The sequence below is a fragment of the Arachis duranensis genome, chromosome 5, assembly GCF_000817695.3.
Source record: "Arachis duranensis cultivar V14167 chromosome 5, aradu.V14167.gnm2.J7QH, whole genome shotgun sequence".
NCBI lineage: Eukaryota > Viridiplantae > Streptophyta > Magnoliopsida > Fabales > Fabaceae > Arachis > Arachis duranensis.
Window position 1 is genome coordinate 75,487,209 of NC_029776.3, and position 22,781 is coordinate 75,509,989.

A 22,781-nucleotide genomic window follows, 5' to 3' on the forward strand; every position below is an offset into this window, starting at 1 on the left:
CTCCATCAAATGCAATGTCGGAGAATCAATTGATAAGTATTTGGCTAGATTCAAAAACATGATAAATAGATGCTGTACTCCAGTTTCAGACTCTGAAATTATCAAAATTGCCATAAATGGATTAGAATTCAGAATTAGAAAGAAACTTGTAAATCAACACTATCATGACATGACTCAACTTATTGAATATGTTAGACAAATTGAACAGTTAAAAGCTGAAAAAGAAGCAAAGTATAAAGAGATGATAAAAGAGAGATTGAATATTCATCAAACATCTTATTAAATAAGCCATATAGTGGATGATCGAAAAGAAATTTCTGAAGTATAAGATAAATGACTTGTCTGCAAATAAGGGTTAATTTTGATAAACAAAAAATATGATAAAAAATGATCTCATCTTCTTTGTTTTTTATTGGTTTCGTTTTTTCTCTCTCTCATTCTGATCTTTACTTTTTCTTTTCTCTCTTCTTGCTCTGTTTCTCTATCTCTTTTTCTATTTTATTCATCCTAATCGTCTTTGCCTTCTCTTTTTTATTTTTCTTATCTTTTAAATTTCTATTTCTTTTTTGGTTCTAACTTTTATTTACCTTGTTATGGTTTTATTTAAAAAAAAGATGCATCAAGTTTAAAATCTTGGACATAAATAATCTCTCATTTACATTTAGATATGTACTTCATAAGTACAAAAGCCTAATTGACTTAAAAATTCTGTTGAGTCTATTAGTGCTTGGAGTCAAAACTATTAGAATGTTAGTGTGGAGATTTTATAGGATTAGAAATTTTATCAAATTTAATTGACACCTAGAGTTTAACATATGAAAGAAATGACTTCACAAAGTTAAGATTCTGTTACTTCTGAAGTTAGAAAAATTGTGTCAATTAAAACAATGAAAATGTGTGTCAAAAAACTCTTAACTGAAATATTAAAGGTCAAAACAAAGGTCAATTGATACACATTTAATGTGGCGAAATTAGAACAGATATCATTTGACACACTTAAAAATTTCAAACAAAAGAATAGACCCCATTGACAGTTCAACTATTAATGTAAAAATTTTATAGACTTAGAAATTCGGTTAAGTCTATTACTAGTACGCATTTAATCGGTCAAGCAGATGTGTCTAAAATGTCAATTGACTCTCAATATCAAAAACAAGAAAAATGTCAATAAACAACTAAGTTTTCTCACTTTCAATCATTGCATATTTTCAAGTGAGAAATCTTGGAGAGCATCTTGATAGGCAAAAAATTATTATCACTTACAAAAAAATAATTTGTTTTAAGTAAATAAATATAAGATAATATTATTATTAACTTATGAAGCCAGATTCAATATATTAGAGGAAACTTCTAATTCACTAACAAAGAAGCAGTTTTTATTCAAAATTTGAATTAAGTCTGAATTATAGGATGTGCTATATGTAGGAGAAGTTATCAACATGGAGCATCAAAATAGGGTATAAGACGGTCGTCAAGGAAACAAGTGCATGAACAATTACGAGTGCAATTCAAAATTTCTGCAAGTGGTGTACAAAGAGTAACTGTCAGCTGACATTAGGTTAGTCTATAAGTAGAGCTTTAGGAAAACATTGTAATCAGTTCAGTTCTTCTTGGAAAACACTTGGAGACTCAAAAACGCTCTCAGCCTCCCTGGCATCACAGAGTAAAACTGGGAATCTTAAGTAATTTCTCTGAAGTCTGAACTCAAACTTGTACTTTATTTTCCATTTTTAATCAAAGTTCTTTACTTTTTATTTATTCTTCTTCATCTTCTTCTTTCTTTCTCTTTTAATTTCTTCATTTTACTTTGCCTCCGACACCTTGCATGTTTTCTTTTCATCTTTAATTTTACTTTCAAAACTACAATTGAGACCTTGAGACACCCACAAAGGGAGTCGTTTCCGCTCCTTAAATTAAGATTGTAAAACAAAACTCGAAAATTGTTGATTTATTTGTTGTTAACAATGGAACAAAAATTTGAGTAAAACAATTACTAAATAAATTATGATGTTCACTCACATAATAATCTATAGACTACTGATCGACCAATCTTTCCTTATTGTCCTTCAGCGTGTGAGGATATTTGAAGGACGTTGTCATTGTCATCTCATGATCTAATGACTTAGACTACACACATTAAAAAAAAGGTTGAACCAAGTGACAATTAATTTAAAAATTAAAGATAAAACAAAATTAACATATATAAAAGTCAATATAATGTCTAATTTCAGTAGGTAAGTAAAATCGACCCACTAACAATCAGTAATGTAAATTGTTTTTCATTAATTATTCAAGTCAAATTTAATGGTAGGACAATATTGAATCCATTTAAAATTTTTTTCGATTGAAATAGGACATTTAAAATGTTTGGAACCAAAAATTAAGATTTGAGCCAAATATTGAAAATTAAAATAGTACTTTACCCTTTATATATTAAAAAAAAGTTATACATATATATTTATATATAAATATATGATGACTGATATTTTATTAACTGATTTTGTTCTATAAATTAATATTTTAATTTTTTAAAAAGGTCTAAGTTAGTGCATGAAGTTTGTTTTATCCTAACAAAAATTAAAGTTTGTGTTATAATATATTTTGATTATGCAAGCAAGCTACTTATACATTATAAATCCACTACTAAATTATATATATACGCACACACACAAATATATTATAATTAATTTAGTTATTTATTTTTTGTGTGTTTACATATAGAAAAATAACTATTTGTACCCATGAACTTTACGAATGCTGACAAAAGTACCCATTAAAGAAGGAAACTAATGTTGTATCCATGAAAGATGGATTCCGTACGACAAAAGTACCCAAATCCTAAATTTATGTTGACTTTTTAATAAAATTCCAGAATTACCCCCACCATTATCTTCAACCCCTCCTCTCTTCTTTTACAAATCGCAAACACCTTCATTGCCTAAAAATCCTAATTTCAATACCTAAAAATCCCAAATTACCATTTTCTTAACCCTAATCTCAATACCCCTTTAAGCAAATTTCAATCTTCTCTTTATTCTTATGAGAAATGGCCTGGCATAATTGTAATGTTCCAGCATTGGGGGTGTACTTTGTATGGCCTTCACGAATTGCATTAATCCCAGCCTGTCCATAACCATAACCATAAAAGTGAGGAATCATCCTTGAAGGCTTCACGGCGTCGACTCGTGGGCTCAATGAGTCATCAACCCCATGGCCGCTGCACTACTCTGCTTCTTCTCCATGTGGATGGACCTGGAATGGGAATTAACAAAATGTATACGGCATGTGTTGGTCACTTTGAAGAGAAGATTGAAATTTGCTAAAAGGGGTATTGAGATTAGGGTTAAGAAAATGATAATTTGGTATTTTTAGGTATTGATTTTAGGGTTTTTAGGCAATGGAGGTGTTTGAGATTTGGGAAAGAAGAGAGGAGGGGTTGAAGATAATGGTGGGGATAATTTTGGAATTTTATTAAAAAGTCAACATATTTAGGATTTGGGTACTTTTGTCGTACAGAATCCATTTTTGATGGATACAACATTAGTTTCCTTCTTTAATGGGTACTTTTGTCAGTGTTCGTAAAGTTCATGGGTACAAATGGTTGTTTTTGTTGATTCTATTACTCAACTTTTTTTTTAAACAAGTGATAGAATTAAAAAAAAAGATAAATTTAATGTCATTTACAATGAAAAGAAACATAATAGATTCAATATTAAAAAGATATAATGCATTTTGATCCAATAATCTATATCTCTTCTTCTTGTCTGAAAACTATATATTGGTATCGATTAGAATTATACTGAAGAGCTTGAACTGTTTAGTCAACAAATGTTTTACGAATATTTGTTAAGTATTCTTTCCAAAAATGAAAAATTTTATAAACAAAGTTTTAAAATACTTAATACAGTAACTAACTTAGCTTTTTTGAATTTTTAATTAACCAGTGTATGTGCTCTTTATTACTAAGGTTAGAATTAATGAACTGACATTCCTTATTTCCACTGGATAGCTAATTAGCTAGCTAAGCTAGAAAGTTCTATTCCGAGACTTGTTTAGCTTTTGAAAAAACTTAAGGTCACAAAAACGACAAAACAATTTGCATGGCTAGCTGTGTGAAATTTTGAATCTAAAACCTACATTGATTATCGACCATTATTAGGGTAATAGTAAGGTTATGAAAATCGGATCGGTCATTAAATGGGTTGAGTGATTGGTTTAATAGTTTAATAAAAATTAAATCGTAATTGAATTGATTTAATTAAATATAAAATAAAATTATAAAAAAATTAATATATAATTTTAAATATTTAAATTTAAATAAAAGATACATGTATATTGTGTTTTGTGATTCTTGTCATATTTCACAGTGAAATATTCTTAAGTTGGATTAAAATTTTTTCAAAAAGAACCTGTTTAAGATTTTGATGGCATTATATATCTTATAATTGTTGATTACTTTGTGTCTGTTCCATCTAAATTACATACAATATATAAATAACAAATTAGTGAATTACATACAACAGCCATTACAACATTTACAGCAAAATTCAGAGAATTACATACAACAGTCAGGCCAACAATTACAGCTAAATTCAGAATCCAAAATTAAATTACATACAATAGTAATTACAAATTAGTGAATAACATACGGCATCAATTACAACAATCACAACAAAATTCAAAATCCAACATTAAATTACATACAGTAGAGATTACATATAATTAACCAAACACTACAAGAAAAACACCCATTCAGGTACACTTGAAAAGTGTAGCTAAAAGTGAAAAAAAATGATGCCTTAGGCTACGGCTACGCTTTCTGGGCTATGGCTACGCTTTTTGGGGGGTGATTCCTATTCAGTTGTTGGTTATTCTCAAAGGCTATACTTTTTTGCACCAAAGGCTACGCTTTTAGCTTTTGGGAATAAGGTGCGCTTTTCAAGTGATGCTGTTTAGGACTAAAGGCTACGCTTTTCAGCTTCCATTTTTACCAGAATAGGCTACGGTTTTCAGTGCTACTGCATCACCTGTAAAGCGTAGCCACATTGTATACCATGACTACCGTTTATAAGTGTAGCCTTAGATCCCTCTTTTTTTTTTTAATACCATAGCTACTATATATAAGTGTAGCCTTAGGTCCCTCATTGTTATTTTTTTATTTTCTTGTATATATATATATAAATCTTCTGTTTGAGAATAATACAAATTGTTTCTCTAAAAATAAAATTTATTTCTCTAAAAATAAATTACTTCAAAATCAATTGCACATGTACAAGGCGAAGTGGTTATCTTTCTTTTTATAGATCAGATGTTGGTACTGCCTACTCCGATTGAGGCCTGACTAACTAACTTTGGCGTATTTTTTTGTTTGAGAGTATGCTTCTAATAATCCTTGCACTACCTTTATGCCTCTGATTCTGCTTCAGAGGTGTTGAGCCAACAATTATTTTGGCTGAAGATGTTACATTATTCTACTCTAATAAACTATCTAAATCAGACCCATGCACAATAAAAAATCCATCAAAATATGAAGTGATAGTATGATCATACAAGATAAGTCCATAAATCACAATAAAAGGAACCAAAGAAAAATCCATGCCAGAACTTATAGCGAATTCCTGATTTATCATATTCCATCTCATGAGCAATAAGGCAGCATATTAGAAGAAAATAATCCTCAAAGTCACTTTAGTATGAACCCTTATGCTAATAAAATGATATGCATCATAATAGCATCTATAAGTAGTGCTTTCTCTATAGTACATTGACCTTTTTATCATTAACTAACAAGTAATAAACAAGTGCCATCCTATAATCTTAATAAAATAGTTAATCTCTCTCCTCGTCATTTCATGAGCCACTAAGGTTACATTGAAACCAACATTTATCAACAACTCCAACTAGTAAAAGGATGATTCAAGGATACTATCATCCACGAGAACATTCAAATAGAATGAATCAATTAAATTAATTAAAATTTAGGTGATAATTACAGAAAATCAGATCAAGATGCATCTGATTGATACAAACTAGACATGACTAGTGGCAACTTATTGACATTGACGTCACAACATAAAGAAGCAGAATTTCAAAGTTGCTTTTCATTAGAGTAAGAATAGTTAATAAAACTTCTTTCAAAGCAATTCATGTGAGGTTTGTCCACACTGCATAAAATTGTCAGCACTTAGATCTTTTATGATTTAAAATAATAATTTATTCTAAATAGGAAAAGGGTAAATTGCGATGGCTGCTCTCTAGTCTTGACATTAGACAATAATACACACAATACTTCTCTATTTTGATATTTGCAATAGTACATTTTAAATTTTTAATGAATTTCTAGTGCAATTTAAAGTTATATAATACTTAATATTTCTATAGATCGTAAGTTGTGGTATTAATTTCTTTTATAAACACAGCACTAACAAAGTCAATGCAAACATTAAAAAAATTATGTGTTGTATATAATTTAACTTTAACCTCAAGAAAGTGTTAGTGCAATTTATACAAAGGAAAAGGGATTAAAGTTACTAACCGTTTTCTCGTACCACTCTTTGGTCAAGAAAAGTTTGATTCCATGAACAATCAACGAGGCATAGACAATGACAAAGAGATGATGTGAGTACCAACATGCATTGAAGCCAATTAGACTGTTGAGTGGTTTAGGAAGCTTAACCCTGTTTCTCCTGAATCAAGGTGCGGCTTGTACTTTTAAGGGCTTGCACGAAGGAGGCGAGGGAATTCGCAAGAAAGATGAAAAATTGCATGTATTCCAACAACAATTGCTACTGCCACAACTATTACCTGCAAGAACAATAACATATATACCCTCACTTTATTTGTACTACTAACTTTATTTAGGTGGTGACACATTTATTCAGCAAGAGAATCTTTCCTTGAGAAGCAAATTTGCCACTTTTAATTCATGAAACACTCCAAATATTCTTCATACTTTTTTTGCAATTTGACTTGTGAAAACACACAAGTCCCAACAAAGATTTGGGCAAGTGAAAAATATTACCTTGTGGAAGTTAAGGTTGTCATCAAAAGGAACCATGATGCCAAGCTTGGTCTTATTCCTCGTCAAAGTAATAGTGTTCCGGCAAATTGGTAACAAGATAATAGCCATGTTTAATTTAAGTGTCTCAGCTGCACCTTTGGCCATGCATGTACAATACCCCATAACATGATATACATCTTTTCTCCTTCTATAGTGTATGAATTTGCAGGCAAATAAACCTAACATCACATAAATCCATAGTGCCATAACCCAAGTTCTTTGCCAGTTGTCCTGTATGAAGTACTTGGTATTTGTATAGCACCTCCTAACAGCACTGTCTTCATATGTAGGCTTCAGTTTCAAGCTTAGCATTTGGCTTAGGTACTTGCTATCACCTCTTGTAGAATGACTTGGTCCGTGCAATAAGAGCATCTCTAGGCTATCCAGCTGATGAAGCAGTAATTATAATCACCAATTGGCCAAATAAATGAGATTATCATTGATGAGTTTGAAAAACTCTAATTTAATTTTTGATGATGAACAAACATTATTGAAATATTAAATTACACAATTATTAATTTGTTTTTCATCTAACATATATTAATTAATAATTTTGTGATGCAGAATTTTAATTGGGCTGAAAATAAAAGTACAAGCCCAATAATACTCATCCTTGATATGATGCAAGAATACATGATGAGTATGGCTGAATTGATTTTAGGCCGAAACAAAATTGACAAGCCCAAGTGTTTTATTATTAGCTCAGCCTTGAATGTTCAAATTAATTTGTTGCTGAAGCTAGTTGTTATACTGGGCCAAATTGATTTTATTATTGTTACAAGCCCAAGATCTATGCTAAGAGATCCAATGCTTGATCCAAAATTCATCAGGAAAGCAAATGTTGCATTTTTCCTGATGCCTTCAACGGATCCCCTCTCTAAGCATGTGATGGAACTCAACGTTTTATTTAGAAAAGTTAATACATGCATTGGAAACATAAATGAGAGAGAGTATGAGTGACATGATTGATTTACTTTATGCTGCACGATACTCAAGCAAGGAAAGTAAAAGCAACTTTCTACACTTGACTTAATTGCTACTCTTCCATTTGCTTCTTCTCTCTCATCTCTTTCTTTTCCTTTGGTCATTATCCAGGAAACCATGGAAGCAAAAATGAGCTACCGAAGTGAAGGAAGAACACACTACAAGACCATCATGATGATGGCAAGAAAACATAACAAAATAAAAGTATGCTGTGGCTGAGATTTTCACCAAAAATGGTAAGATTTGGTGAGATAATCTCGAGCTCTTCATACCCAAAAAGAAAGAAGAAGATTCGGCCAGCAAGGAGGAGATTCTTGGACGCATGGTTTGTCTTTGATTCTGCTCAACCACCACAAGAAGTAGCTAAAGTGGCGAAGTGATGGAAGAGGCAGAGATTGGAGCAAATGAAGCCATCATCATCATGAAGCATCAAGGGCCAGAAATCCATCTTGGAGAGCAAGCCAAGGATGGAGCGCTCGGATTGATGAAGAGTGATGACCAAGGAAGAACTAGAGGTATTTGCATGTTGGGTTTTGTATGAGTTACCGCTTCTCTCTCAGTGGCCGAACCGGTTTATGTGTGAAGGAAAAGAAGTTAAGCTTGGTTTTGTTTCAACTGTGAAGGCTTCTCTTCTCTATAAAAGGGGTGAACAGTCACGGTTTGATTCAAGGAGAAAGTTTGAGAGTGCAAGGCATAGAAGTCTCATAGCTACCTAAGCTTACAGATTTTCTTCTCTTTCAAAGTATTCTGTTTTGTATTTTTCTGTTTAATTTTGTCATGTCTTAAGTCTCATGGAAAAAGGCAAACAGTGACGTTTGTATGAAAAATCCATAGAGTGGAAAAAGGCAGAGAGTGCAAAATTAAAAGAAAAAGCCATAGATGTCCTTAGAGTCCCTTTGTTCATCAATGTTGTGTTTCATGATTCTGTGGGAATCCCCTTTTTAGTTGGGTTACCACTTTACAGTTTGTAATCAGGTTGATTATAGTGAAATTCCATCATTGTTGTGATGGAGACTGGATGTAGGCTGCATTGCACTTAGCAGCTGAACCAGGATATATCTGGGTATAATCTTCTTTCTCTACTTCTCCATTTCTGTTTCTACTGCACAGGAGCTAAAACCAAAAATATCTCGTGCCAAGTGACGAGACAAAAATAAAAAGTCTTGTGGCTAGGGACGATACAAAAACAGAAAAGTCTCCTCAAAGACCAGAAAGTGTAATCAAGCAAAAAGGGGGCTAAGATTCAACCCCCTCCTTCTCTTAGCCACTGAAACCATCAATTGGTATGAGAGCTTGGTCTCATAGAGATCAAGCTTTGCAGCTTGGAGAAAAGATCCTATTGGCAGAAAGCAGTGGCTCAAATCTAGTGTCCTACAATCTTACATAAGGACAGTCAAGCAATAGACCACCTCTCTTCAATGGGAAAAACTATACCTATTGGAAGGAGAGAATGAAGATCTTTGTACAAGTAGTAGACTATAGGCTTTGGAAGATCATCTTAGAAGGACCACAGTTTCCTACTAACACAAGTGCTGAAGGAGTAGTCACTCTTAAACTAGAAGCAAGCTGGACCGAGGAAGATAGGAAGAAAGTGGAGCTAAATGCAAAAGCTGTAAATCTACTAAACTGTGCTATCAGCTTCGAGGAATACCGACGGGTATCACGACGCACAACGGCAAAGGAAATCTGGGACAAATTGCAAATCACTCATGAAGGAACCACCATTGTAAAAAAGACTCGGATAGACATGTTAAATAGAGAGTATGAAATGTTTGCAATGAAGGAAGGAGAATCCATTGATAAACTATTCGATCGGTTCAACACCATCATTGTTGGCTTGGATGCTATGGGAATCACTCATTCAGATACTGTGCTTGTGAGAAGAGTGTTGAGATGTCTCACTAAAGAGTGGGAAACAAAAGCTTTAATTATTTCTGAGAGTAGTAGTCTTGATTCCATGACATTTGATGATTTGAGAGGAAATTTTCTTGCTTTTGAAAACACTTATTTGAAAAAAGAGTCAAAAAAGAAAGGAATTGCTTTTTCTTCTGTAACTAACCCCCTGGATGATGAATCCAGTGATAACTCCTCTGAAAATGAATTTGTGTTGTTTGCTAAAAAATTCAGGAAAATGGTGAAGTTCAAAGGCAAAAGCAGCAGCTCAAGGAAAATGAAGAAAGACCTTAGCAAAGTAACTTGTTACAACTGCAAGAAAATGGGACACTTCAAATTTGACTGTCCCAATTTAAAGAAGGAGGAGAAGCAAAAAAGGGGGAAGAAGAAAGGTCTGATGGTATCATGGGAAAACTTGGAAAATGACTCAGACAGTGATGAAGAATTTGAGACCAAGTCACAGCCTTGTCTCATGGCAAATCATATAGATCAGGTATTCCTTCAAAACCCTGACACTGAAGACCTTCATCTTATGATAGATCACCTCTCTGAAAAAATAAGATGCTTTCTTCTTGATAATCAAGATCTTGAACAACAAATCACCATCCTTAAATCTGAAAATAATTTTCTCAAAGAAAAACTAAGGGAGGCCGAAACTACTTGTGATCTTGTGGAAGAAAATAAGCAGTTGAAAGCTCAACTTAGAAGTTGTGAAAGTGATCATTCGGTAGTTGCATATGTAAACTGTTTTAAGGAAAATGAAGAGTTGCTGAAAAAGGTTAAAAGCCTTGAAAATGACTTAGCCAAATTTACTCAAATTTCTGAAAATCTAAATCAAATATTAGCTAGTCAAAAACCACTCTTTGATAAAGCTAGTTTGGGGTTTTATAAATCTGATAAGAAACCTTCTTTTAAAGATAGAGCTTCTTCATCCAATGACACAAGGTTTCAAGATCTCACATACTTTAACAAAATAGCAACTCAAAGGTTTTGTAGGTTATGCAACCAAAGCGGTCATTTTCCCGTTCACTGTTTCTTTGGTGAAAGAATGATTGGTGATAAAGTTTACAAAGTTATTTTTGATTACAATGATTTGGGACATAGGAGATGGTTTAACGTGAAAGGATCCAAGAAAATTTAGATACCTAAGGTCACTTGAGATTATTTTGTAGGTGTGCCTAGCATCCAAGAGGAAGGAAAATACGTGGTACATGGACAGCGGATGCTCTAGGCATATGACCGGAAAGACAACCTTCTTCGTAAAGCTTGATGAATATGATGGAGGACTTGTCACCTTCGGTGATGATGGAAAAGGAAAGATAGTGGCCGTTGGAAAAGTTGGTAAAAGCTTTTCATCTTGTATAAATGATGTTCTTCTTGTAAATGGTTTGAAACATAATTTACTTAGTGTAAGTCAATTGTGTGATTTAGGATTTGAAGTAATTTTTAGAAAATTTGTGTACTTGGTTGTTTGTAAAAAAACTGGGGATATTCTTTTTGAAGCTAAGAGATGCAACAATGTGCATGTATTAACTCTTGAGGACTTGAAAGAACAAAATGTAACATGTTTTACATCTCTTGAATCTGAAAATGGCTATGGCATAGAAAGTTGGGTCATGCTCGCATGTACCAAATTTCTAAGCTAGTGAAGAAAAATCTGGTTAGAGGAATTCCTAAAATCAAATTTGATAAGGATCTTACTTGTGATGCTTGTCAATTAGGCAAACAAGTTAAATCCTCTTTTAAACCAAAAGATGGAATTTCAACCAAGAGGCCATTAGAGATGTTACACATTGATCTTTTCGGTCCAACAAGAACCCAAAGTCTAGGAGGTAAACACTATGGTTTGGTGGTGGTAGATGATTACTCTAGATTTGGTTGGGTACTTTTTCTTGCTCATAAAAATGATGCTTTCTATGCTTTCTCAACCCTTTGCAAGAAAATTCAAAATGAAAAAGATTTAAAAGTGGCTCATTTAAGAAGTGATCACAGAAAAGAATTCGAAAATCAAGACTTTAAAAAATTCTATGATGACTTTGAAATTACTCATAATTTTTCATGCCCTAGAACACCTCAACAAAATGGGGTTGTTGAAAGAAGGAATAGAAGCCTTCAAGAAATGACTAGGGCTATGTTATGCGAGAATGAGGTTCCTAAATTTCTATGGGCTGAAACTGTAAATACAGCATGCTATATTTTGAATAGAACAATTATTAGAAAATGGTTGAAAATAACTCCTTATGAGCTATGGAAAGGAACCCCTCCAAATCTTAAGTACTTTCATGTTTTTGGATGCAAATGTTTTGTGCTTAACAACAAAGAAAATCTTGGGAAGTTTGATCCAAAATCTTATGAAGGAATGTTTGTTGGATACTCAACCACTAGCAAGGCCTACAGGATTTATCTCAAAGAACATAGAACCATAGAGGAATCCATACATGTTACTTTTTGTGATTCTAATTTAATTTCCAATACTGTGATTGATGATGATTCAGATTGTGAAGAAGCTAGAACAAGTAAAGAAAATCCCAAGTCTGCCCAAAATGAAGAATCTGCTAGTCCAGTTTTGTCTCGTCAGAATAGAGGAGACATTTCCATTTTTTTTTCCTGAGACACCACGAGAAACTGAAACAGTGAGACCAACGGAAACTCATCAAAGCTCAACACCACAAAAGAAGCCTAGAGAATGGAAGTCCATGAGGGGTCATCCTCATGACTTTATCATTGGTGATCCCTGATAAACCCATATTTCATGGTTTATCTTGTGCTCAACTGAGTGGTTTTTATCAACTCTTTACCCACTTATTCATACTATTTGCATGGTTTTACATTTGCCTTCCTAGTTATGTGCTTTGATTGAAAACATGTTTCTTTGGACTTATATTTGCTTATTATTAATCCTCTCTTATTACCATTAGATGCCTTGATATGTGTGTTAAGTGTTTTCAGATATAATAAGACAGGAATGGCTTGGAGGATGGGAAGGAAGCATGCAAAAGTGGAAGGAATACAATAAGTTGGAGAAATTGCTAAGCTGTCCAACCTGACCTCTTCGCACTCAAACGGCTATAACTTTAGCTACAGAGGTCCAAACAATGTGGTTCCAGTTGCGTTAGAAAGCTAACGTCTGGGGCTTCAATTTGATATATAATTTGTCATAGCTGCCACGACGCCAGGTGACGCGAACACGTGAGTCACGCGGACGCGTGACCTGGCAGGAACGCAACCCACGCGGCCGCGTGAGCCATGCGGCCGCGTCACTTTTCCGCAACCTGTACGGACCAGAAAGTGGGGGAATGTATGCATTCATAGGGAGGCTCTCATAATTCACTTTTCATGTTTTAGATGTAGTTTTTAGAGAGAGAGGTTCTCTCCTCTCTCTTAGTATTATGATTTAGGATTTCTCTTAGTTTTAGGAGTGGCTCTCAATCCCAGGTTCTTTATTTATTCTATTATTTTATTTCAGTTTGTTAATGTTGGTTTACGAACTTCATGTTAGAATTGATTTCTTTTATTAATGCATTTTGAGGTATTTCAGATTATGATTGTTTTATTCTGTTTAAGATTGCTTTCAATTCAATTTAGATTTATTTTTCCCTTTCGGCTTTGGTTAAATAATTGGTGACCCTTGAGTTATCAAACTCATTGTTGATTGAAAATTGGAATTCTTCAAGAATTAATTCAAGTTCCAATAACTCTAGTCTTTCCCAAGGAAAGACTAGGACCTGAGAAATCAGAATTAATTCATCCACCTAACTTACCTTCATAGTTAGAGGTTAACAAAGTAGGAGAAGAATCCAATTCTCTTTACAATTGATAAGGATAACCAGGATATGACTTCCTGTTTTCATACCTTGCCAAGAGTTTATTATATAGTTATTTATTTATTTTATTTCTTCTTATGCAACATACTGCTCCCTAATTTCTAAAACCCCTAATTTACAAACTCATAACCAATAATAAGAACATACCTCCCTGCAATTCCTTGAGAAGACGACCCGAGGTTTGAATACTCGGTTATCAATTTCAAGGGGGTTTGTTACTTGTGACAACCAAAACGTTTGTACGAAGGGATTTTTGTCGGTTTAGAGACTATATCTACAACGCGACTGTTTTTATGATATTTTTTACTGGCAAAAATCCTAACGTCAATCCCTCTCAAGGAGTAACAACAAGACCCTCAACCAAAAGACAATCCGAACCAAGCAACTTTGTGCTCTTGTCACAAATGGAGCCCAGCAATGTCAAACAAGCTCTTGAAGATCCATCATGGGTCAAAGCCATGCAAGAGGAGCTTGCTCAATTCGACAAGAATGAGGTTTGGACACTAGTACCTCATCTGGATGGTAAGAAAGTTACGGGTACTAAGTGGGTGTTTAAAAATAAACTTGGTGAGGATGGACAAGTTGTTCGTAACAAGGCTAGATTAGTGGCCCAAGGTTACGATCAAGAAGAGGGTATAGATTTTGATGAGTCTTCTGCTCCGGTAGCAAGAATGGAAGCAATTAGGTTGCTTCTTGCCTATGCTGCCCATAAGAGTTTCAAAATGTTTCAAATGGATGTTAAATGTGCTTTTCTTAATGACTTTATTGATAGAGAAGTGTATGTGGCACAACCCCCCGATTTTGAACATAAAGATTTTCCAAATCATATTTTCAAACTTTCAAAAGCTCTTTATGGCCTTAGGCAAGCTCCAAGAGCTTGGTATGAAAGGCTTAGTGCCTTCCTACTAGAAAATCAATTTCAAAGGGGTACCACGGACACAACTTTATTTATTAAAGCATCTAATGATGATATTCTCCTAGTTCAAGTTTATGTGGATGACATTGTGTTTGGTTCGGCTAATGAGTCCTTGTGTGAAGAGTTTGGAAAACTCATGACTAGTGAGTTTGAGATGAGTTTAATAGGAGAGCTTACTTTCTTTCTTGGCCTCCAAATTAAACAAACTCCTAGTGGTACATTTATTCACCAAGGAAAATATGCAAAAGAACTTATCAAAAAGTTTGGCCTAGAAAATTCTAAACATATGGGAACACCAATGCATCCAAACACTAAACATGAAAAAGATGATAATGGGAAAGATGTGGATGAAACACGGTATAGAGAAATGATTGGTTCACTAATGTATCTTACATCCTCTAGACCGGATATTGTTCAAAGTGTGGGTGTATGTTCAAGATTTCAATCTCACCCAAAAGAATCCCATCTTTCGGCTGTTATGCGCATCATTAGGTACATTAAGGGAACAAGTGATTATGGCTTGTGGTATCCAAAATCTGATGACTTTTGTGCAGTAGGGTTTTGTGATGCAGATTATGCAGGAGATAGAGTGGATAGAAGGAGCACCTCTGGCATGTGTTGCTTTCTTGGAAGCTCACTCAACATGTGGTCAAGCAAAAAACAAGCCACAGTAGCTCTATCCACAGCTGAAGCTGAATACATATCCGCTTCTGCATGTTGCTCACAAATAATTTAGTTAAAAACGCAGTTGGAAGATTACAAATTAAAAATCAATAGTATACCATTGTTTTGTGATAACATGAGTGCTATAAATATTTCAAAAAATCCTATTTTGCACTCAAATATCATTTTATTAGAGAACATGTGCAAAAGGGTACTATTGATATTCAATTTGTAAAATCTGAAGATCAACTTGCTGACATTTTTACAAAACCCCTCTGTGAAGACAGATTCTGTTTATTAAGAAAAAGCTTGGGAATGATTGATCTTGTTTCTGTTGAAAATTTGTGAAATTCTGATTCTGCTCTGTTTTTGTCTCGTAGGAATGGACGAGATAAAAATAAGAATGAAGGAAGGGATGTGATCTAGGGGGAGACTGTGCAAAATTTATTTGTCATGGGCCCTACAAAATCTCTTTGACCCCACCTTGACCTTTTGTTGGTCCCTCATTTTAGGATGATCAAAATCTTTTTGTTGTCTTATCAAATCTTATTGGAAGTAGTTATTGTCAAATCAGATCACTCTCTCCATCTAATCCCTTGATTCTAGGAAACCACCTTTCAACTTATTTCAAATAAAAGGAGAAATCCCTTGGTTAATAACCGTGCCATAATGGTCATTAACTTCCTCCACAATCTCTTTCCAATCAACATTTAATGCCCTCTAAACCCTCCACTCACCTCACCTTCGGTTATCACTTCATCTTCCATCCCCATTCTTTCCCTTCACTATGAAAAAGAAAATGGCACTTAGAAGAAGTGGCCGAACCTCTATTCCCAAAAGTCCTCCCTTTTCATCACCTCAAACTCACACCCATATCCATCTTCATTCAACATCCTCTTCTACTCATACACCCCTCTAAAAAGACCGAAACTATGTGTCGGAAAGTCATTGCTCGAAAAGCTTCAGGAAGAGGAAAGACAGGAAAGAACAAGCAAACGAGTGTTGAAGAAGATGAAGAGGAATCACACACCTCACCCCCTCCATCACCACACAAAAAATCCACTCCACATGCATCCGGAAAAGGCTCTCAGAAGACGAAAATTTTTGTGTTACATGATACTAGAGAACCTGCAAATTTGGAATCACTAGAATTCAAGAACAAATTTCACAAAACTCACTCACATTTTGATCCTTCTCGGTTCTACTCTTGTGCCTTCTACAAATTCCACAAAGATGTTTTGCTGAAACATCATCTCTGCCCATCATACTTGGTAAATCTTGAAAATCTGGCAACCAAAGGAATCAACTTTTCCCCTCTGTTCGGTGGCCTGAAATGGACCCCATTGGTTTACATTCAGAAACTCGTTTACCCAGGGCTGGTCCGAGAATTCTATGCAAACATGCGTTTGATTGATGGCTCAATTCATTCTTACGTTAAGCGCGTTTACATGACTCTCAATCCTCAAACCATAAGCGCTGCTCTTGGGTACGAAGATGAAGGACCAAAAGTTTACATGATTAATAAATAGGATGATCAGGTTGGAGTCACACAGCAAACCGTCTTGCAACACATATGCACAAATCTTTCTGGATTAGATGGATTAATTCCAACCCATCGAGCACTCGGTCCTGAGAACTCTCTTTTGCACCGGATCATCACTCACATCCTCACTCCGCAAAGTGGTTCTCACCACAGAGTAACAGTTTCTGACTCCATTATTCTCTTTGTCCCTGTTACTTCTTCTCCAATTTCATTTGCTTATATTATGATACGTCATATGTGGGAAGCAGTTAAAAGTACAAAAAAGGCTAATCTTCCTTATGGAATGTTCCTCACATGTATCTTTGAATATTTTAAGGTTGATTTATCTAATGAAGCTGTTGAGAACAAGGTCTCGATGATTAAAGGAGGAGAAGTTTCGGGTAAGAAAAGTAAGCACTCAATACCGTCCGAGCCATCACTCAGCGATCTTGAGAGTCGTCCCCCTGAATCTTCCAAAGTGACTGCATCAATTAGGGAAGTTCTTAATGAATTCCTCAACATGTCAAGGTTAATGGTTCAATCCCACAAGGTTTCCCGGAAGTTAGCATATGAAAATGAAAAGGCCTGGAGGAAATGTCACGAAAGGATGAGCTTCATGGTTCAAAGCTTTGAGGATGAGATGGGGACAGATGCTAAAGAAGAAGATTCTGACTCAGAATTCAACCTTTCAGATGATTGATGACTGTTTCTCTGTTTACATTTGATATTGGCATCTTTAGGCTCAAATCTTATTTTGTAGAGGCATGACTTGATACTCACTGCTCTATGACTTTGATACACTTTTGGTACTTTATTATGGATATTTTGTTGTGCTGCCAAAAACTTTCTGTGCAGGTGCCCTTTGATGCCAAAAGGGGGAGTAAAATGATTCCAAAATTGAAACTGGAACCGAAACTGGAACAGGGGATGAAATTCTGTGAGAATTCATGATCACCTCTGATGATAATTAAACAATGCATTTGGTTTATGATTGGTTTATGATGATTGAGAATGCATTCAGATTATCTTGATTGCTGCCATTATTTGATGTTTATCTGGGTAAAATGTGTTTACTGTGTTCATAATACATTTTACTTACTTTGATAAAATAATTTATGTTGTATTTATTTTTGGCAGCTCCGTTAGTTCTTAATGGTGAAAATTGTTGTGTTTGGAAAGATTAAATCATGATTGAAAAATATTTTTCCTACCAAGTTTGCTCTGATTTATTGAAAAATATTTTTGAACAGCAAGTCTTCTGCCAATAACAGATTTTGATTGATTATGGTATGATTGAGCAGAAAATCAAATTTGTGATAACAAATAAGTTTTGTATATCATTTAAATCTACTCATAAATCAAGCATTTAGCATCATGTAATGAATATGCTAAATAACATTATTACTTGAAGTTTGATTAAAATGTTACAGGTTAGTGCTTCTCTTCGTAAAAATGGCATATATTAAGGGGGAGCCATGGGACATTTAGAAAGGGGGAGAAATTCAAATTCAAAGGGAGTATTCTTTACTCAATCTTTAAATTTCTTTTCATTTCAATTTTAATAATGTTTGTCATCAAGGGGGAGATTGATGAGTTTGGAAAACTCTAATTTAATTTTTTATGATGAATAAACATTATTGAAATATTAAATTACAAAATTATTAATCTGTTTTTCATCTAACATATGTTAATTAATAATTTTGTGATGCAGAATTTTAATTGGACCGAAAATAAAATTCTGGTACAAGCCCAATTATACTCAGCCTTGATATGATGCAAGAATACATGATGAGTATGGCTGGATTGATTTTGGGCCGAAACAAAATTGACAAGCCCAAGTGTTTTATTATTAGCTCAGCCTTGAATGTTCAAATTAATTTGTTGCTGAAACTAGTTGTTATACTGGGCCAAATTGATTTTATTATTGTTACAAGCCCAAGATCTATGCTAAGAGATCCAATGCTTGATCCAAAATTCATCAGGAAAGCAAATGTTGCATTTTGCATGATGCCTTCAACGAATCCCCTCTCTAAGCATGTGATGAAACTCAAAGTTTTATTTAGAAGAGTTAATACATGCATTGGAAACATAAATGAGAGAGAGTATGAGTGACATGATTGATTTGCTTTGTGCTGCACGATACACAAGCAATGGAAGTAAAAGCAACTTTCTACACTTAATTTGACTTAATTGCTACTCTTCCATTTGTTTCTTCTCTCTCATCTCTTTCTTTTCCTTTGGTCATTATCCAGGAAACCATGGAAGCAAAAATGAGCTACCGAAGTGAAGAAAGAACACACTACAAGACCATCATGATGATGGCAAGAAAATATAACAAAATAAAAGTATGTTGTGGTTGAGATTTTCACCAAAAATGGTAAGATTTAGTGAGGTAATCTCGAGCTCTTCATACCCAAAAAGAAAGAAGAAGATTCGGCCAGCAAGGAGGAGATTCTTGGACGCATGGCTTGTCTTTGATTCTGCTCAACCACCACAGGAAGTATCTAGAGTGACAAAGTGATGGAAGAAGCAGAGATTGGAGCAAATGAAGCCATCATCATCGTGAAGCATCAAGGGCCAGAAATCCATCTTGGAGAGCAAGCCAAGGATGGAGCGCTCGGATTGATGAAGAGTGATGACCAAGGAAGAACTAGAGGTATTTGCATGTTGGGTTTTGTATGAGTTACCTCTTCTCTCTCAGTGGCCGAACCGATTTATGTGTGATGGAAAAGAAGTTAAACTTGGTTTTGTTTCAACTGTGAAGGCTTCTTTTCTCTATAGAAGGGGTGAACAGTTACGGTTTGATTCAAGGAGAAAGTTTGAGAGTGCAAAGCACAGAAGTCTCATAGCTACTTAAGCTTACAGATTTTCTTCTCCTTCAACGTATTCTATTTTGTATTTTTCTGTTTAATTTTGTCATGTCTTGAGTCTCATGGAAAAAGGAAAACAGTGAGGTTTGTATGAAAAAGCCATAGAGCGGAAAAAGGCAGAGAGTGCAAAATTAAAAGAAAAAGCCATAGATGTCCTTAGAGTTCCTTTGTTCATCTATGTTGTGTTTCATGATTTTGTGGAAATCCCCTTGTAAGTTGGGTTAGCACTTTATAGTTTGTAATCAGGTTGATTATAGTGAAATTCCATCATTGTTGTGATGGAGACTGGATGTAGGCTGCATTGCACTTAGCAGCTGAACCAGGATATATCTGGGTGTAATCTTCTTTCTCTACTTCTCCATTTGTGTTTCTACTGCACAAGAGCTAAAACCAAAAATATCTCGTGCAAAGTGACGAGACAAAAATAAAAAGTCTCGTGGCTAGGGACGAGACAAAAACAGAAAAGTCTCCTCAAAGACCAGAAAGTGTAATCAAGCAAAAAGGGGGCTAAGATTCAAACCCCCCCTTCTCTTAGCCACTGAAACCATCAAACATGAGTAATATGGAGTTTTTGTTTTTCTTTTCAAATAAATTTCTAGTCACTTCTAGAGTTAGCTATTTATGATTTTGGTCTATGTCAAATTTTTCTTATGGATTTGATCTAATTTCCTAAATACAAGTGAAATCAGTCCCTCTCATCATCTTAAATATAAATCAACTTCATACTTATGAGTTATGGTTTGAAATATAAGTACTTATCTATATATGAAACTGTAATAGTGACTAATTTTACTTAATTTTGATAAGTTTTATACCAAAACGATCTGAAATAGGATGATGTGAATACCATGATAAATCCTGTCTCTTCACGGTCTAGTTCTTCCATGATCAAAGCTGCATATTCTTCAGCCTGCTGCTGTATGTTTGAGGGTTTGTTTGTTGTGGCACTAAGGTAGATGATCTGAAAACAGAATTGATCATTTGTGATCAAGGAAACTCTTATTCTCATAAGAACAAAATGCAAAGATAGGAAAGGAAAAAAGGTTGCCGATAAAAACTACTTCATATAAACCTCTTTAATTTCTTTTTTTGTTGATGAATTTAAAAAGAAAATTCATATAAACCTCTTTAATTTCTTCCTCGGTGATTTTTCCATCTGCATCTTTATCAACCCTGCATTATTCCAAATGAAGGTTAACATACTTAATGGTGAGAATTAAAGAAAATACCAACCAATTTCTTTTCCTAGTTCTAAAATTAAGTAAAGAGGTAATGAATTAGTTACATGTCAAAGACGGTTCTGTGCCTGGAATCAAAACTCTGGTCAGAAATCTGGTCCCAAAAGTCCTTCAATTGTGCCTTGCTAATTGAATCCCCATGAATATCCTTCCTCCTAGACAAAGAATAAAAAATATGCCAGCATGCCTCAGATTCCTTGCTCATCCCTATATACAAACAATTCAACAAATTCGAACCATAGTTACCCAAACACTTCCTAAAAGAAAACTACTCAGAACAAGTCCGTATTTCACTCACACACACACACACAAACAATTTCACAAACACTTAGAAAGCAACAACAAAAAAATAGTGCAGATTTGTTATGAACTCTTCAATTTTAATTATTACTTATACATTTTCCAAAGAGAGAACGATGAAGCCATCCATTAGTTGAAGTAGTAAGAACATCAAACTGCTTCTCCACTTCATGCCACCCAGCACCACCGACACTGCCACCACCACCACCGCCGCCACCCTTAGCGATGAACTTAAGTCCCTTGAGAGCACTCGAAGCCGCAGACTTAGTCCTATCGTAGTGTCCTCTTCTTGCAACAGCAGCAGCATTAGAAGAAGAAGAAGGTGCTGTTTGTTTGGAAGAAATTGAAGCGAGTCGCTTGAGTTCTTGAGAAACCTGCTTCATTTTAATGGAAGCGGTTCTAACAACAATAGCACCAAAGAAAATCAAGTGGAACAAAAGGAGAAATGAGGGTATGAGAGTTCACCCGCGCCGCAACATATCCAAACCCCCAAATTGAAAACCTAAAATTGGAACCCTAACCCTCTGAATATATACCTTCTCCACCACGTGGTGAGCGACGGGAGGACGATGATGACGATCGATCTGAGCACGCAGCGAAGACGACTGATGGCTCTCGAATGGTTAGCGTCGAGTGAGGAAAAGGAGCGGTGAGTGTGGAAGAGGAGTGGTGAGCTGCGGTTGGCTTCTGTTGGAGTTGGATGAAGATTGGAACTTGGATGTGAAATTAGGAATTTAGAGTTGAAGTGTGGTGGCTGGTGAGTGATGGGAAAAGGACTGAGGTCTCAACATAAGGGGTTGGATCACAAGTTATCGAGTGCTTATGTGGTAACTGGGTTCTTTTGGTTTTTTTTTCTGTCAAAACACCACCGTTTTGAACCTATATTTCAAAACTGGTACTTTTAAAAATTTGAACAGTTCACTGGTTAACAATTGGTTTAGCCGATTTTACACTAATTTTTTGCAAAATAATTTTTAAAGTCAACTAAATCGATCATGTGATCGGTTTTCAATTAACTTAATTGAATTGACCAGTTCGATCCGATTTTTAAGATCTTGCAATAATTAATAGTTAAAATAATTTGATATTGCAAGCATTAATTTAGTTCTTAAAATATAAAAAAACTTTAAAAAAGTAACTGAATTTTAAAATGATGACCAAGCTAAGGATAATAATGCTTTTTCAAGAGTCTTTGGCGATGCAATTCAAAGGAAACTTAAGGATAAGTTTGGTTTGTATTTTTATTTTTTGTTTTTATTTTAGTATTTTTTATTTTTTAAATTTTATAAAGGGAATGATGGAGGATGATAAGCACATGCTTCTATCTTAAAACTGAAAATGGTGAAGAAAGATCCCTGCAACATTAGGTGAAAAAGTCAACGGAAACGGTGTGAAGACTCCTAAATAAAGTGAGAGGGTAGAATTTATGTTTTTGTTAGAATTTTTTAAATTTATTTTTTATTCATTTATTTAATCTATATATATTATATTATTTAATACATATTATATTT

The 22,781-nt window shown here is 34.5% G+C and overlaps 1 pseudogene; it reads right to left on the minus strand.

Annotated features, from left to right (window-relative positions):
• Window positions 1-2,997: 2,997 nt before the first annotated feature.
• Window positions 2,998-21,689, minus strand: LOC107489599 (respiratory burst oxidase homolog protein D-like; annotated as a pseudogene).
• Window positions 21,690-22,781: the final 1,092 nt, after the last annotated feature.